The sequence below is a fragment of the Pongo pygmaeus genome, chromosome 5 (assembly GCF_028885625.2).
Source record: "Pongo pygmaeus isolate AG05252 chromosome 5, NHGRI_mPonPyg2-v2.0_pri, whole genome shotgun sequence".
NCBI lineage: Eukaryota > Metazoa > Chordata > Mammalia > Primates > Hominidae > Pongo > Pongo pygmaeus.
Window position 1 is genome coordinate 26,946,195 of NC_072378.2, and position 15,755 is coordinate 26,961,949.

The following is a 15,755-nucleotide window of genomic DNA, read 5'->3' on the forward strand; positions in this document are numbered from 1 at the left end:
TTAACATGTTATATGTTTCTCCATCACTTTACTTTTAATTTATACGTGTCTTAAATTTAAAGTGGGTTTTTGGTAGACAACATATAGGTGGTTGGATCTTGTTTTCTGATTGAGTCTCTTTTTCTGTTTCTGTTTTTGAGACAGGGTCTCACTCTGTCGCCCAGGGTGAGTGTCCTGGCTCACTGCAGCCTCGACCTCTTGGGCTCGCTCAGGAGATCCTCCTGCCTCAGTCCCTCCCTGCCTCGCCTGAGTTGCTGGGCCTTTAGGAACATGCCACCATGCCCAGCTAATTCGCTATATATATATTTTTATTATTATTATACTTTAAGTTTTAGGGTACATGTGCACAATGTGCAGGTTTGTTACATATGTATACATGTCCCATGCTGGTGTGCTGCACCCATTAACTCGCCATTTAGCATTAGGTATATCTCCTAATGCTATCCCTCCCCCATCCCCCCACCCCACAACAGTCCCCAGAGTGTGATGTTCCCCTTCCTGTGTCCATGTGTTCTCATTGTTCAATTCCCATCTATGAGTGAGAACATGCGGTGTTTGGTTTTTTGTTAGTGATTATATAGCTGGATTGATATCTACCATATTTGTTACTTTTTCTATTCATCGTCCTTGTCCTTTGTTTCTTCTTCTTCTTTTTTTTTTTTTTTTTTGTCTTCCACTTTTTCCTCTCTTTTCTGGTTTTATTTTGTAAGATTCCATTTTTATCCTTTCTTAACATATCAATTATACTTCCCTTTTTAAACCTTTTTGGTGATTGTTCTTGTGTTTGCAATAGATACTTACAATCAATCCAAGTTCACTTTCTTTTTTTTTTTTTTCCCCAGATGGAGTCTTGCTCTGTCACCCAGGCTGGAATGCAGTGGTGCGATCTCCAGCCCACTGCAACCTCAGCCTCCTGGGTTCAAGCAATTCTCCTGCCTCAGCCTCCCGAGTAGCTGGGATTACAGACGCGCTCCACCACACCCAGCTAATTTTGTATTTTTTTTTGTATTTTTAGTAGAGACAGGGTTTTGCCATGTTGGCCAGGCTGGTCTCGAACTCCTGTCCACAAGTGATCCACCCACCTCAGCCTCCCAAAGTGCTGGGATTATAGGCATGAACCACTATGCACAACCAACAGTTATTTTTTTGACACATCATACCCACATATACATGGCAAATGGTAATTAGAAAACAAAACAAACAGGACACCAGTAAGACAGTGGAATAGGAGGCTCCTAACTTTCCTTCCTCCCACAAACACACAGAATAAACACCAAGACATGAATTAATTCCCTTTGAGAGAAATCCAGAAACTAGTTGAGAGACTCCTACCTAGTGGGCAACTGAGATAATAACCACATTGCAGCTGAGACACACTAGTGCCATAAATCTAACCCTGGGCACAGTGCCTTATAATTGGTAGGGAACCCCCAACTCCCAACTTCTCGATAAAGAGCAAAGAATTTGGATTACAAATGTACTCCCCTAACTTTTACAGTTAGCACCTGAGGGGCTAGCTCCTAAATCACCTAGCTCTGAGAGATGATGAGGCTCACCATTCTCAAGTCCCTAGGGACCACAGAAAACAAAAAGATGGTTTTAAATGGGTACACGAATATTTCCACAGGCTATTCCCTCTGGCTCAGTGCAGACAGAGCAGGCAATAATGCCCAGCTCCCAGTTTTTTCATGGAAAGAGTTAGACTACACATCTAACATCCAGACTTTTCCAGCTGCTGCCTGGAGAAGTTAGCTGAGGGTCTAACTTCTAACCAGCCTGCATCTAGGAGGTGACAGGGCAGGCAATCAGTAGTCTTCTGGAAGCCTGAATAGGTGTGTGGGTACCTCCTGCAGTTCCTTCCCAGGGCTCACTCCAGAGACAGAAACAAGCCTCCAGCTAAACTGCCTGTCTCTCAGAGTTATCTGACAGCATTTGCTAGGCCCTTGGAGGTGACAGACAGCAAAGAAATGGTTTGAAAAGTGTCCACTTTGAGAGTGCAGGAATTTTCCCCAGCTGCCCTTCCTGGCTCAGTGCTGAGCAAATGATGATAAAGTCCAGGTCACAGCTTCTACTTGAGGAGAGAAAGGATTGGACTACACACCTAACATCCCAACTTTTCCAGCTGCTACAGGAGGGACTGGCTCCTGTCTTGACTGTTTCAGGACACTAATGGGACTTGGCATACTCTAGTCTTCTGGGGGTCACTAAGAACAAAGATGACGGTCTGTATGACCATAAAGATTTGAGAGGCTTGGGAGGCTGAGGCAGGTGGATTGCCTGAGCTCAGGAGTTCGAGACCAGCCTGGGTAACATGGTGAAACCCCATCTCTACTAAAATACAAAAAAGTTAGCCAGGTGTGGTGGCGTGTACCTGTAGTCCCAGCTACTTGGGAGGCTGAGGCTGAAGAATTGCTTGAACCCAGGAGGCGGAGATTGCAATGAGCTGAGATTGCGCCACTGCACTCCAGCCTGAGCAACATAGCAAGGCTCCATCTCCAAAAAAAAAAAAAAAAGATTTGAGAGGCATTCAGTACCTATGGCTGGACTGACTGGTGAGTTTCTTCTATATTAGGCCAGTCTGTGAAGACTCGGAGAGGTGGTTGTTTAATGTGCGGAAACCAATACAGAGTCAAGAAAACTAAAGAAATATAAAAATGTGTTCTAAACAAAAGAAAAAGACAAATCTCCAGAGATTGACCCTAATGAAATGGAGACAAATGATTTACCACAGGGAGAATTCAAAATAATGGTCATAAAGATGCTCACTGGGCCAGGCGCATTGGCTCATGCCTGCAATCCTAGCACTTTTGGAAGCTGAGGCAGGTGGATACCTGAGGTCAGGAGCTCAAGACCAGCCTGACCAACATGGTAAAACCCTGTCTCTACTAAAAATACAAAAAAAATTAGCTAGGCATGGTGGCACACACGTGTAATCCCAGCTACTTGGGAGGCTGAGGCATGAGAATCGCTTGCAGTGAGCTGAGATTGCGCCGCTGCACTCCAGCCTGGGCAACAGAGCAAGACTCTGTCTAAAAAAGAAAATCAAACAAAAAAAAACTTCATTCCAAGATGGCCAAATAGGAACAGCTCCAGTCTATAGCTCCTAGTGTGAGCGACGCAAAAGATGGGTGATTTCTGCATTTCCAACTGAGGTACCGGGTTCGTCTCACTGGGACTTGTTGGACAATGGGTGCAGCCCACAGAGTGTGAGCCAAAGCAGGGTGGGCATCGCCTCACCCAGGAAGCACGAGGGGTCGGGGAATTCCCTTTCCTAGCCAAGGGAAGCCATGACAGTACCTGGAAAATCGGGACACTCCCGCCCTAATACTGCACTTTTCCAACAATCTTAGCAAATGGCACACCAGGAGATTATATCCTGTGCCTGGCTTGGCAGGTCCCATGCCCACGGAGCCTTGCTCACTGCTACCACAGCCGTCAGAGATCGAACTGCGAAGCAGCAGCGAGGCTGGGGGAGGGGCATCCACCATTGCTGAGGCTTGACTAGGTAAACAATGCGGATGGGAAGCTCAAACTGGGTGGAGCCCACCACAGCTCAAGGAGGCCTATCTGCCTCTGTAGACTCCACCTCTGGGGGCAGCGCACAACTGAACAAAAGGCAGCAGAAACTTCTGCAAGACTTAAACGTCCCTGTCTGACAGCTTTGAAGAGAGCAGTGGTTCTCCCAGCACAGAGTTTGAGATCTGAGAATGGACAGACTGCCTCCTCAAGTGGGTCCCTGACCCTCGAGTAGCCTAACTGGGAAACACCTCCCAGTAGGGGCCGACTGACACCTCATACAACCGGGTGCCCCTCTGAGATGAAGCTTCCAGAGGAAGGATCAGGCAGCAACATTTGCTGTTCTGCAATATTTGCTGTTCTGCAGCCTCCACTGCTGGTGATACCCAGGCAAACAGGGTCTAGAGTGGACCTCCAGCAAACTCCAACAGACCTGCAGCTGAGGGTCCTGATTGTTAGAAGGAAAACTACCAAACAGAAAGGAAGAGCATCAACATCAACAAAAAGGACATCCACACCAAAACCCCATCTGTAGGTCACCATTATCAAAGACCAAAGGTAGATAAAACCACAAAGATGGGGAGAAATCAGAGGAGAAAAGCTGAAAATTCTAAAAATCAGAGCGCCTCTTCCCCTCCAAAGGATCGCAGCTCCTCGCCAGCAACAGAACAAAGCTAAACGGAGAATGACTTTGACGAGCTGGCAGAGGTAGGCTTCACAAGATTGGTAATAACAAACTTCTCCGAGCTAAAGGAGGATGTTCGAACCCATTGCAAAGAAGCTGAAAACCTTGAAAAAAGATTAGACGAATGGCTAACTAGAACAAACAGCACAGAGAATACCTTAAATGATCTGATGGAGCTGAAAACTATGGCACGAGAACTACGTGACACATGCACAAACTTTAGTAGCCGACTCGATCAAGTGGAAGAAAGGGTATCAGTGATTGAAGATCAAATGAATGAAATGAAGCGAGAAGTTTAGAGAAAGAAGAATAAAAAGAAACTAACAAAGCCTCCAAGAAATATGGGACTATGTGAAAAGACCAAATCTATGTCCAATTGGTGTACCTGAAAGTGATGGGGAGAATGGAACCAAGTTGGAAAACACTCTTCAGGATATTATCCAGGAGAACTTCCCCAACCTAGCAAGGCAGGCCAACATTCAAATTCAGGAAATACAGAGAACACCACAAAGATACTCCTCGAGAAGAGCAACCCCAAGATACATAATTGTCAGATTCACCAAAGTTGAAATGAAGGAAAAAATGTTAAGGGCAGCAGAGAGAAAGGTCAGGTTACCCACAAAGGGAAGCCCATCAGACTAACAGCGGATCTCTCAGCAGAAACTCTACAAGCCAGAAGAGAGTGGGAGCCAATATTCAACATTCTTAAAGGAAAGAATTTTCAACCCAGAATTTCATATCCAGCCAAACTAAGCTTCACAAGTGAAAGAGAAATAAAATCCTTTACAGACAAGCAAATGCTGAGAGATTTTGTCACCACCAGGCCTGCCTTACAAGAGCTCCTGAAGGAAGCACTAAACATGGAAAGGAACAACCAGTACCAGCAACTGCAAAAACATGCCAAATTGTAAAGACCATCGATGCTAGGAAGAAACTGCATCAACTAACGCGCAAAATAACCAGCTAACATCATAATAACAGGATCAAATTCACACATAACAATATTAACCTTAAATGTAAATGGGCTAAATGCCCCAATTAAAAGACACAGACTGGCAAATTTGATAAAAAGTCAAGACCCATCAGTGTGCTATATTCAGGAAACCCATCTCACGTGCAGAGACACACATAGGCTCAAAATAAAAGGATGGAGGAAGATCTACCAAGCAAATGGAAAATAAAAAAAAGCAGGGGTTGCAATCCTAGTCTCTGATAAAACAGACTTTAAACCAACAAAGATCAAAAGAGACAAAGAATGCCATTATATAATGGTAAAGGGATCAACTCAACAAGAAGAGCTAACTATCCTAAATATATATGCACCCAATACAGGAGCACCCAGATTCATAAAGCAAGTCTTTAGAGACCTACAAAGAGACTTAGACTCCCACACAATAATAATGGGAGACTTTAACACCCCACTGTCAACATTAGACAGATCAACCAGACAGAAAGTTAACAAGGATATCCAGGACTTCAACACAGCTCTGCACCAAGCGGACCTACTAGACATCTACAGAACTCTCCACCCCAAATCAACAGAATATACATTCTTCTCAGCACCAAATCGCACTTTTCCAAAATTGATCACATAGTTGGAAGCAAAGCACTCCTCAGCGAATGTAAAAGAACAGAAATTATAACAAACGTCTCTCCGACCACAGTGCAATCAAATTAGAACTCAGGATTAAGAAATTCACTCAAAACCGCTCAACTACATGGAAACTGAACAACCTGCTCCTGAATGATTACTAGGTACATAACGAAATGAATGCAGAAATAAAGATTTTCTATGAAACCAAGGAAACAAAGACACAACATACCAGAATCTCTGGGACACATTTAAAGCAGTGTGTATAGGGAAATTTATAGCACTAAATGCCCAGAAGAGAAAGCAGGAAAGATCTAAAATCGACACTCTAACGACACAATTAAAAGAACTAGAGAAGCAAGAGCAAACACATTCAAAAGCTAGCAGAAGGCAAGAAATAACTAAGTTCAGAGCAGAACTGAAGAAGATAGAGACACAAAAAACCTTTCAAAAAAATCAATGAATCCAGGAGCTGGTTTTTTGAAAAGATCAACAAAATTGATAGACCGCTAGCAAGACTAATAAAGAAAAAAAGAGAGAAGAATCAAATAGACGAAATAAAAAATGATAAAGGGGATATCACCACCGATCCCACAGAATTACAAACTACCATCAGAGAATACTATAAACACCTCTACACAAATAAACTAGAAAATCTAGAAGAAATGGATAAATTCCTGGACACATACACCCTCCCAAGACTAAACCAGGAAGAAGCTGAATCCCTGAATAGCCCAATAATAGGCTCTAAAATTGAGGCAATAATTAATAGCCTACCAACCAAAAAAAGTCCAGGACCAGACGGATTCACAGCCGAATTCTACCAGAGGTACAAAGAGGAGCTGGTACCATTCTTTCTGAAACTTTTCCAATCAATAGAAAAAGAGGGAATCCTCCCTAACTCATTTTATGAGGCCAGCATCATCCTGATACCAAAGCCTGGCAGGGACACAACAAAAAAAGAGAATTTTAGACCAATATCCCTGATGAACATCAATGCAAAAATCCTCAATAAAATATTGGCAAACTGAATCCAGCAGCACATCAAAAAGCTTATCCACCATGATCAAGTTGGCTTCATCCCTGGGATGCAAGACTGGTTCAACATATGCAAATCAATAAACATAATCCATCAAATAAACAGAACCAAAGAGAAAAACCACATGATAAATAGATGCAGAAAAGGCCTTTGACAAAATTCAACAGCCCTTCATGCTAAAAACTCTAAATAAACTAGGTATTGATGGGACGTATCTCAAAATAATAATAGCTATTTATGACACACCCACAGCCAATATCATACTGAATGGGCAAAAACTGGAAGCATTCCCTTTGAAAACTGGCACAAGACAGGGATGCCCTCTCTCACCACTCCTATTCAACATAGTGTTGGAAGGTCTGGCCAGGGTAATCAGGCAGGAGAAGGAAATAAAAGGTATTCAATTAGGAAAAGAGGAAGTCAAATTGTCCCTGTTTGCAGATGACATGATTGTGTATTTAGAAAACCCCATCATCTCAGCCCACAATCTCCTTAAGCTGATAAGCAACTTCAGCAAATCTCAGGATACAAAATCAATGTGCAAAAATCACAAGCATTCTATACACCAATAACAGACAAACAGAGAGCCAAATCATGACTGAACTCCCATTCACGATTGCTTCAAAGAAAATAAAATACCTAGGAATCCAGCTTACAAGGGATGTAGAGGACCTCTTCAAGGAGAACTACAAACCACTACTCAATGAAATAAAAGAGGACACAAACAAATGGAAGAACACTCCATGCTCATGGACAGGAAGAATCAATATCGTGAAAATGGCCATACTGCCCAAGGTAATTTATAGATTCAATGCCATCCCCATCAAGCTACCAATGACTTTCTTCACAGAATTGGAGAAAACTACTTTAAAGCTCATATGGAACCAAAAAAGAGTCTGCATTGCCAAGACAATCCTAAGCAAAAAAGACAAAGCTGGAGGCATCATGCTACCTGACTTCAAACTATACTACAAGGCTACAGTAACCAAAACAGCTTGGTACTGGTACCAAAACAGAGATATACACCAATGGAACAGAATAGAGCACTCAGAAATAATACCACACATCTGCAACCATCTGATCTTTGACAAACCTGACAAAAACAAGAAATGGGGAAAGGATTTCCTATTTAATAAATGGTATTGGGAAAGCTGGCTACCAATATGTAGAAAGCTGAAACTTGACCCCTTCCTTACACCTTATACAAAAATTAATTCAAGATGGATTAAAGACTTAAATGTTAGACCTAAAACCATAAAAACCCTAGAAGAAAACCTAGGCAATACCATTCAGGACACAGGCATGGGCAAGGACTTCATGTCTAAAACACCAAAAGCAATGGCAACAAAAGCCAAAATTGACAAATAGGATCTAATTAACCTAAAGAGCTTCTGCACAGCAAAAGAAACTACCATCAGAGTGAACAGGCAACCTACAGAATGAGAGAAGATTTTTGCAATCTACCCATCTGCTGAAGGGCTATTATCCAGAATCTACAAAGAACTTAAACAAATTTACAAGAAAAAATCAAACAACCCCATCAAAAAGTGGGCAAAGGATATGAACATACACTTCTCAAAAGAAGACATTTATGCAGACAACAGACACATGAAAAAATGCTCATCATCACTGGCCATCAGAGAAATGCAAATCAAAACCACAATGAGATACCATCTCACACCAGTTAGAACGGCGATCATTAAAAAGTCAGGAAACAATAGGTGTGGAGAGGATGTGGAGAAATAGAAACACTTTTACACTGTTGGTGGGAGTGTAAACTAGTTCAACCATTGTGGAAGACAGTGTGGTGATTCCTCAAGGATCTAGAACTAGAAATACTATTTGACCCAGCGATCCCATTACTGGGTATATACCAGGATTAAAAATCACGCTACTATAAAGACACATGCACATGTATGTTTATTGCGGCACTATTCACAATAGCAAAGACTTGGAACCAACCCAAATGTCCATCAGTGATAGACTGGATTAAGAAAATGTGGCACATATACACCATGGAATACTATGCAGCCATAAAAAAGGATGAGTTCATGTCCCTTGTAGGGACATGGATGAAGCTAGAAACCATCATTCTGAGCAAACTATCGCAAGGACAGAAAACCAAACACCGTGTGTTCTCACTCATAGGTGGGAATTGAACGAGAACACCTAGACACAGAATGGGGAACATCACACACTGGGGCCTGTCATGGGGTTGGGGGAGGGGGAGGTATAGCATTAGGAGAAATACCTAATGTAAATGATGAGTTGATAGATGCAGCACACCAACATGGCACATGTATACATATGTAACAAACCTGCACATTGTGCACATGTACCCTAGAACTTAAAGTATAATAAAAAGAAAGAAAGAAAGAAAAACTCTTACGAAACAATAAGAAATGATGGACAATCCAAAAAAAAAAAAGATGTTCACTGGGGTCAAGAGATAAATTCATGAACAGAATGAGAATTTCAACAAAGAGATTTAAAAATTAAATAATAACAAACAGAAATCACAGCGCTAAAGTATACAATAATGGAACTAAAAAATTCAATAGCAGGGTTCAACAGCAGACTAGATCTAGCAGAAGAAAAGGATCAGTGAACTTGAAGACAGGTCATTAGAAATCATACAATCAGAGGGAAAAAAAAGAAAAACTGAAAAAGAGTCAACATAGCTTAAGGGACTTATGATATACCAGCAAGTGGACCAACTGACAGCAATACAATAGCAATAGATTTCAATACCGCACTTTGAATAATGGATAGAACATGTGGCATGTGGACAGAAAAATCAATGAACAGCTAACTTGGAAAGCACTATACACCAAATAGACCTAACAGACATATTTAGAACTTTTCACTCAATAGCAGGAGAATATTTCAGAAGCACACATGCAACATTCTCCAGGATAGATCATATGCTAAGTCACAAAACAAGTCTTTAACAAATTCAAAAAGATAGAAATCATACCAAGTGCCTTTTCCAATCACAATGGAATGAAGCCAGAAATCATTAACAGCAAGAAAATGGGAAAATTTACAAACACGTAGAAACTAAATAACATAATCTTGAACAACCACTGGGCTCAGTAGCAGATCAAAACAAAATTTAAAAAAAAAAAAAAAACTCCAGACAAATAAAAATGAAAATACAACTTATCAAAACTTATCAGATATAGCAAAAGCAATATTAAGAGGGAAGTTTATAGTGACAAATACCACATTACAAAACAAGAAAGCTCTTAAATAAATAAACTATATTTCAAGGGACTAGAAAGAAGAACAAACTAAACCCAAAGTTAGCAGAAGAAAGAAAATAATAAAGATTAGTACAGAAATAAATCAGAGACTAGAAAACAATAGAAAAATAAGAAAAAAAACCAAAAGGTTTTTTTTAATATAAACAAAATTGACAAACCCTTAGCTAGATAACTAAGGAAAAAAAGAGAAACTCATAAATAAAATTAAAAAATGAAAGAGGGCATTACAATAGATGCCTCAGAAACAGAAAACATCATAAGGGATTATTATGAACAATTATATGTCAACCAATTAAATAACCTAGAGCGAATGGATGAATTCCTAGAATAAATAGCTTACCAAGACTGAATCAAGAATACAAAGCCTAAACATTTTAATAACAAATATGGAGATTGAAGTAATAATAATTTAAAAACCTCCTGTCATAGTCTGTTTTGTGTTGCTATAACAGAATACTTGAGGGTGAGTAATTTATTTTAAGACAAAAAAAGAGGTTTATGTAGCTCAGTTTGGCAGGCTGGGAAATTCAAAATCAAGCATCCCATCTGCCTTGTGCTGCTTCAACTAATGGTGTAAAGCAGAAAAAAGGGGAAATGGGTGTGTACAAAGAGATGAAACACAAGAGGCAGCCTCACTTTATAATAACCTGCTCTCATGAGAACTGAGACTGCATTAAACCCTTCATGACTGCATTAATCCCTACATGATCCAATGCCTTTTAAAAGTCCCACCTCTTAGCACCATTACATTGGCAATTAAATTTGAGTGTGAGTTTTTGTGGGGACAAACCACATACAAACCATATAGCACCTCCCAAAAAAGAGAAGTCCAAGACCAGATGGCTTCACAGCTGAGCACATATATCTAACATATATCTAAAGAAAAATTAATACCAATCCTTCTTAAACCCTTCCAAAAATAGAAGTAGAGGTAATATTTCCAAACTCATTTTATGAGGCTAGCTAGCATCACTCTGATATCAAGGCCAGACAAAGACTCCACAAGAAAACTAAACTACAGGCCAATATCTCTGGGTGAACATAGATGCAAAAATCCTCAATAAAATAATAGCAAACTGAATTTAACAACACATCAAAAAGACTATACACTGTGACCAGGTGGGGTTTATCCCTGGGATACAAGGGTGGCTTAAAATACCCAAATCAATCAATGCAATATATCACGTTAACAGAGTGAAAGATAAAAACCACATCACCATAGATGCATAAAAAGCATTTGACAAAATTCAACATCCACTCAAGATAAAAACTCTCAACAAAATAGGTACAGAAGAAAACAACCTCAACACATTGAGGGCCATTTATTAATATCCCACAACTAACATAATCAATAGGGAAAAACTAAAAGCTTTTCCTCTAAGATCTGGTGCAAGGTATAGATTACCACTATCTCCATTTCTATTCAACATAGCACTGGAAATACTAGCAAAAGCAATTAGACAAGAAAAAGAAATAAAAGGCATCCAAATTGGAAAAGAAGAAGTAAAACTGTTTGCAGATGGCATGAGTCTATATGTAGAAATTTCTAAAAACTCCACCCAAAAAGCTATTAAAATTAATAATTAAATAAAGTTGTAAGATATAAAATTAACATACAAAATCAGGTGTGTTTCTTTACACAAACAACACTCTATCTAAAAAGAAAGTTTTAAAAATACTACGATTGGTACAAAAATTTAAATACTTAGGAATAAATTTAACCAAGGAGGTAAAAGATTTGTACACTGAAAACTATAAAACGCTGATGAACGAAACTGAAGAAGACAAAGTAAATGAAAAGGTTTATGGATCAAAATAATTAATATTGTTAAAATGTCCATAATACTCAAAGCAATATACAGATTCAACACAATATCAAAATTCCAACATTTTTCACAGAAATAAAAACATTCTAAGATTTGTATAAAACCAAAAAAGACCTTAAATAGCCAAAGCAATCTTGAGAAAGAACAAAGTTGGAGGCATCACACTACCTGACTTCAAAATATACTATACAAAGCCATACAATCAAAACAGCATGGCACTGACATGAAACCAGACACATAGACCGATGGGACAAAATAGAGAGCCCAGAAATAAATCTACACATTTAGAGTCAACTGATTTTTGACAAGGGTGACAAAAATACACATTGGGGAAAAGACAGCCTCTTCAATAAATGGTGTTGGGAAAACTGGGAACCCACATACAAAATAAAAAAATTACACCCTTATCTTACACCTTACATAAAATTCAACTAGAAATAGGTTAAAGACTTAAACAGAAGACCTGAAATTGTAAAACTCCTAGAAGAAAATGTAAGGGAAAACCTCCTTGACACTGGCCTTTGTAATGATTTCTTGGGCAGGACACCAAAAGCTCAGGAAACAAAAGCAAAAGTAAATAAGTGAGACTACATCAAACGAAAAATCTGCACAGAGAAGAAAACAATGGGCAAAACGAAAAGGCAACTATTGGTTGGGAGAAAATATTTGTAAACCATGTATCTGATAAGGAGTTAATATCCAAAATATATAAGGTATATATATATATATATACACATACAACTCAATAGCAAGAAAACCAAATCTAATTAAAAAATAGGTAAAGAATCTGAACAGATATTTTCCCAAGGATGACATAAAAAATGGCCAATAGAAAAAATGCTCAACATCTCTAATCATCATGGAAATGCAAATCAAACCCACAATGAGACATCATCTCACACCTGTTATAATAACCAATTTAAAAATATAAAAAATAACAAGTGTTGGCAATGTAGAGAAAAGGGAACCCTTTTACATTGTGGGTGGGAATGCAAATTAGTACAGCCTTTACGGAAAACAGCAGTATGGCTGTTCCTCAGAAAATTACAAATAGAACTACCACATGATCCAGCAGTACCTTTTCTGGGTATATACTGTGAAAGTAAAATATCTTGCACCCCCAAAATCCTAGCTAAAAGGAAAATTCAAGCTGGAAACTGCTCATCGCAAACTTGCCTCCCATTCTATTCAAAGTCATCCCTCTGCTCACTGAGATAGATGCATACTCTGATTGCCTCCTTTGGAAAGGTTTATCAGAAACTCAAAAGTGAGACCTGGCAGCCCCCTCCCTGCTTTGTCCCCGCCTTTCTGGATGGAACCAATGTACTTCTTACATATATTGATTGATGTCTCATGTCTCCCTAAAATGTATAAAACTAAGCTGTGCCCTGATCACGTTGGGCACAGGTAGTCAGAACTCCCTGAGGCTGTGTCACAGGGGTGTGTCCTCAACCTTGGCAAAATCAACTTTCTAAATTAACTGAGACATGTCTCAGATTTTCAGGGTTCACATCCCCAAAGGAAATGAAATCAGGATCTCAAAGCAATAACTGCATGCCCATCTTCGTTGAAACATTATTCACAATAACTAAGATATGGAATCAACCTAAGTGTCTGTCCACCAATGAATGGATAAAGCACATATGGTTTATATACACAATAGAATATTATTCATCCTTAATAAAGAAGATCCTGCTGTTTGCAACATGGATGAACCTCGATGTCATTATGCTAAGTGAAACAAGCCAGACACAGAAAGAACAATACTGCACGATCTCTTATGTGGATTCTAAAAAAGTCAAATACATAGAAGCAGAGTAGAACAGTGGTTACCAGAGGTGGAGATGTATGGAAATGGTTGAGATGTTGATCAAAGGATACAAAGTTGCAGTTCTGTAGGATGAATAAGTCTAGAGATGTAATGCATAGCATAACTATAGTTAATACTGCATTGTGCATTGGAAACTTGCGGAGAGTACATTTTATGTGCTCTCACCACTTACACAAAATAACTGTGAAGAGATGTATTATGTTAATTAGCTTGACTGTAGAAATCATTTCACTGTGTACATGTATCAAAACATCATGTTGTACACCTTAAATATATAGTTTTTATTTTTAAAACACTGTTTGGGATTAAAAGCCCAGCTAATTCTGCCTTAATCTCTCATTCTCATCCACAATGTCCACCCATAAGAAAGACGCCCGATACTCCGTGTAAACACATACTCCCCATCTCCCATACAAATTTACCTTCTAGAGAGAGCCCTTTTCCCCAAACTCTCCTCTCAAAACACTCTGAAGCACAAGGTCTTTAGCCTAGTTAGACATTTTCTGAAAAACTTAGTTTAACCCAGCGTAGAGACACCCAGAATTTCAGAGACCCAGTCCTGGGCCTGCTTCAGTTGCTTTAGCCTAGAGAGTTTCAACTCCCAGGTCCCGCGGAGGGATGCTCCAAGGAAGAAATAGAGGCCCTATTCCAGGGCTGTTTCTCGCAGACCAGCCACAGAAAATGCAGCCCAGCGCCACTTCCTTTCAGTAGCAACACGTTTCCAACACGTTTGTTAAGCGGGAACGGAAGCGAGCGGAAAGGAACGCTTTTGGTAAATCCCACTTGAAGGATTTCGTAATCCTCCCAGGGATTCCCACCACCCGCACTCCACTCGCAGACGGCGGGCCTTCCTCCGACGCTGGGAGAAGGACCCTGGGAGAGGCAAGGGAAGGGCTCCGGAACCAGCGCAGCAGCGGGACGCTAGCCCGCCCACACGGCGGCCACTAGAAGGTCCTCCAGGGAAGCCTGAGGCAGTAGGAGCGTCCGCCCTTTCCCAAGTCTCCTTGGAAAGAAGTATTCGCTTTCGTTTCCGCAAACAAAGCATGCTCCGCTCTTTCAGGACCGGTGGCTCTCGTGGAGACAGCAGCGGAACCCAGTCCGCCTTCGCACGCGTCCGGGGGAGAGGCGGCCCCGGGACTCAGGGCGCGCGCCCGAGGAACCGGTGCTGTGACGACCAGAGCAAACACGCCGGATGTTCCTGTGTAGGCAGTGTAACGAGTGACCGGAAGTAGGAGCTGGGTGCTCCAGTGGCGCAATCGGTTAGCGCGCGGTACTTATATGGCAGTATGTGTGCGAGTGATGCCGAGGTTGTGAGTTCGAGCCTCACCTGGAGCATTGTTTTCCAACCCAAAATAGCATCACTTGAAGTGCCTTTCCCCCTGTAATCCGACTCCACCGTCTTTAACGTGTTTGGAATTGTGTACACAGTTTATTGCTATTGGTTTCCTTAGCCCTTTTAGAACCAAGCAACGCCAATTACCAACAAAATCCGTTGCGCCACAGTGAGTTAGCTACCGTCTATCTCCACTTTGTCCTGCATGTCGATCTCAGGTAAAGACCATCATCTCTTTACATCCTTCTTTCCACTTTGCTCTTAGGATCATCGATCATCGTTTCTCGGGGAGCCCCTGGCACATACTTAGTGCTAAGAAACTCCCATCAGGTGATAAGCATTGAACTCCATTTAAGGAAACTCAAAAGTGGGAAATAGTAAAAGGTTCCTGTCTGATTAAAGCTCTGATTGGGAGGGGTGTGGGGGGACTGATTTCTGACGACAGTGTCCCCTCCAGTATTTTTCCCCCACTTAATTTTACCCTGATAAAAATCAACAGTCATAGAAGATCTAGCAGCTTTTATCAACTGAGAAACAGCACCTGGTGTCCTCAGGCATTCAACTACCTGGACTTGGAAAAGGATGAGTGATAATAGACCCAGAAGCCTGAAATCTTTAGAACAGCATTACAAGAATAAGCATATTGTTGTGGCTGAGGTGGGTAGGAA

The 15,755-nt window shown here is 40.6% G+C and overlaps 1 non-coding gene across 1 annotated transcript; it reads left to right on the forward strand.

The window, feature by feature from the left end:
* Positions 1-14,995: 14,995 nt before the first annotated feature.
* Positions 14,996-15,089, forward strand: TRNAI-UAU (transfer RNA isoleucine (anticodon UAU)). The gene is made up of 2 exons: positions 14,996-15,033; positions 15,054-15,089. It is a non-coding gene; the product is annotated as a tRNA-Ile (tRNA).
* The last annotated feature ends 666 nt before the right edge of the window (positions 15,090-15,755 follow it).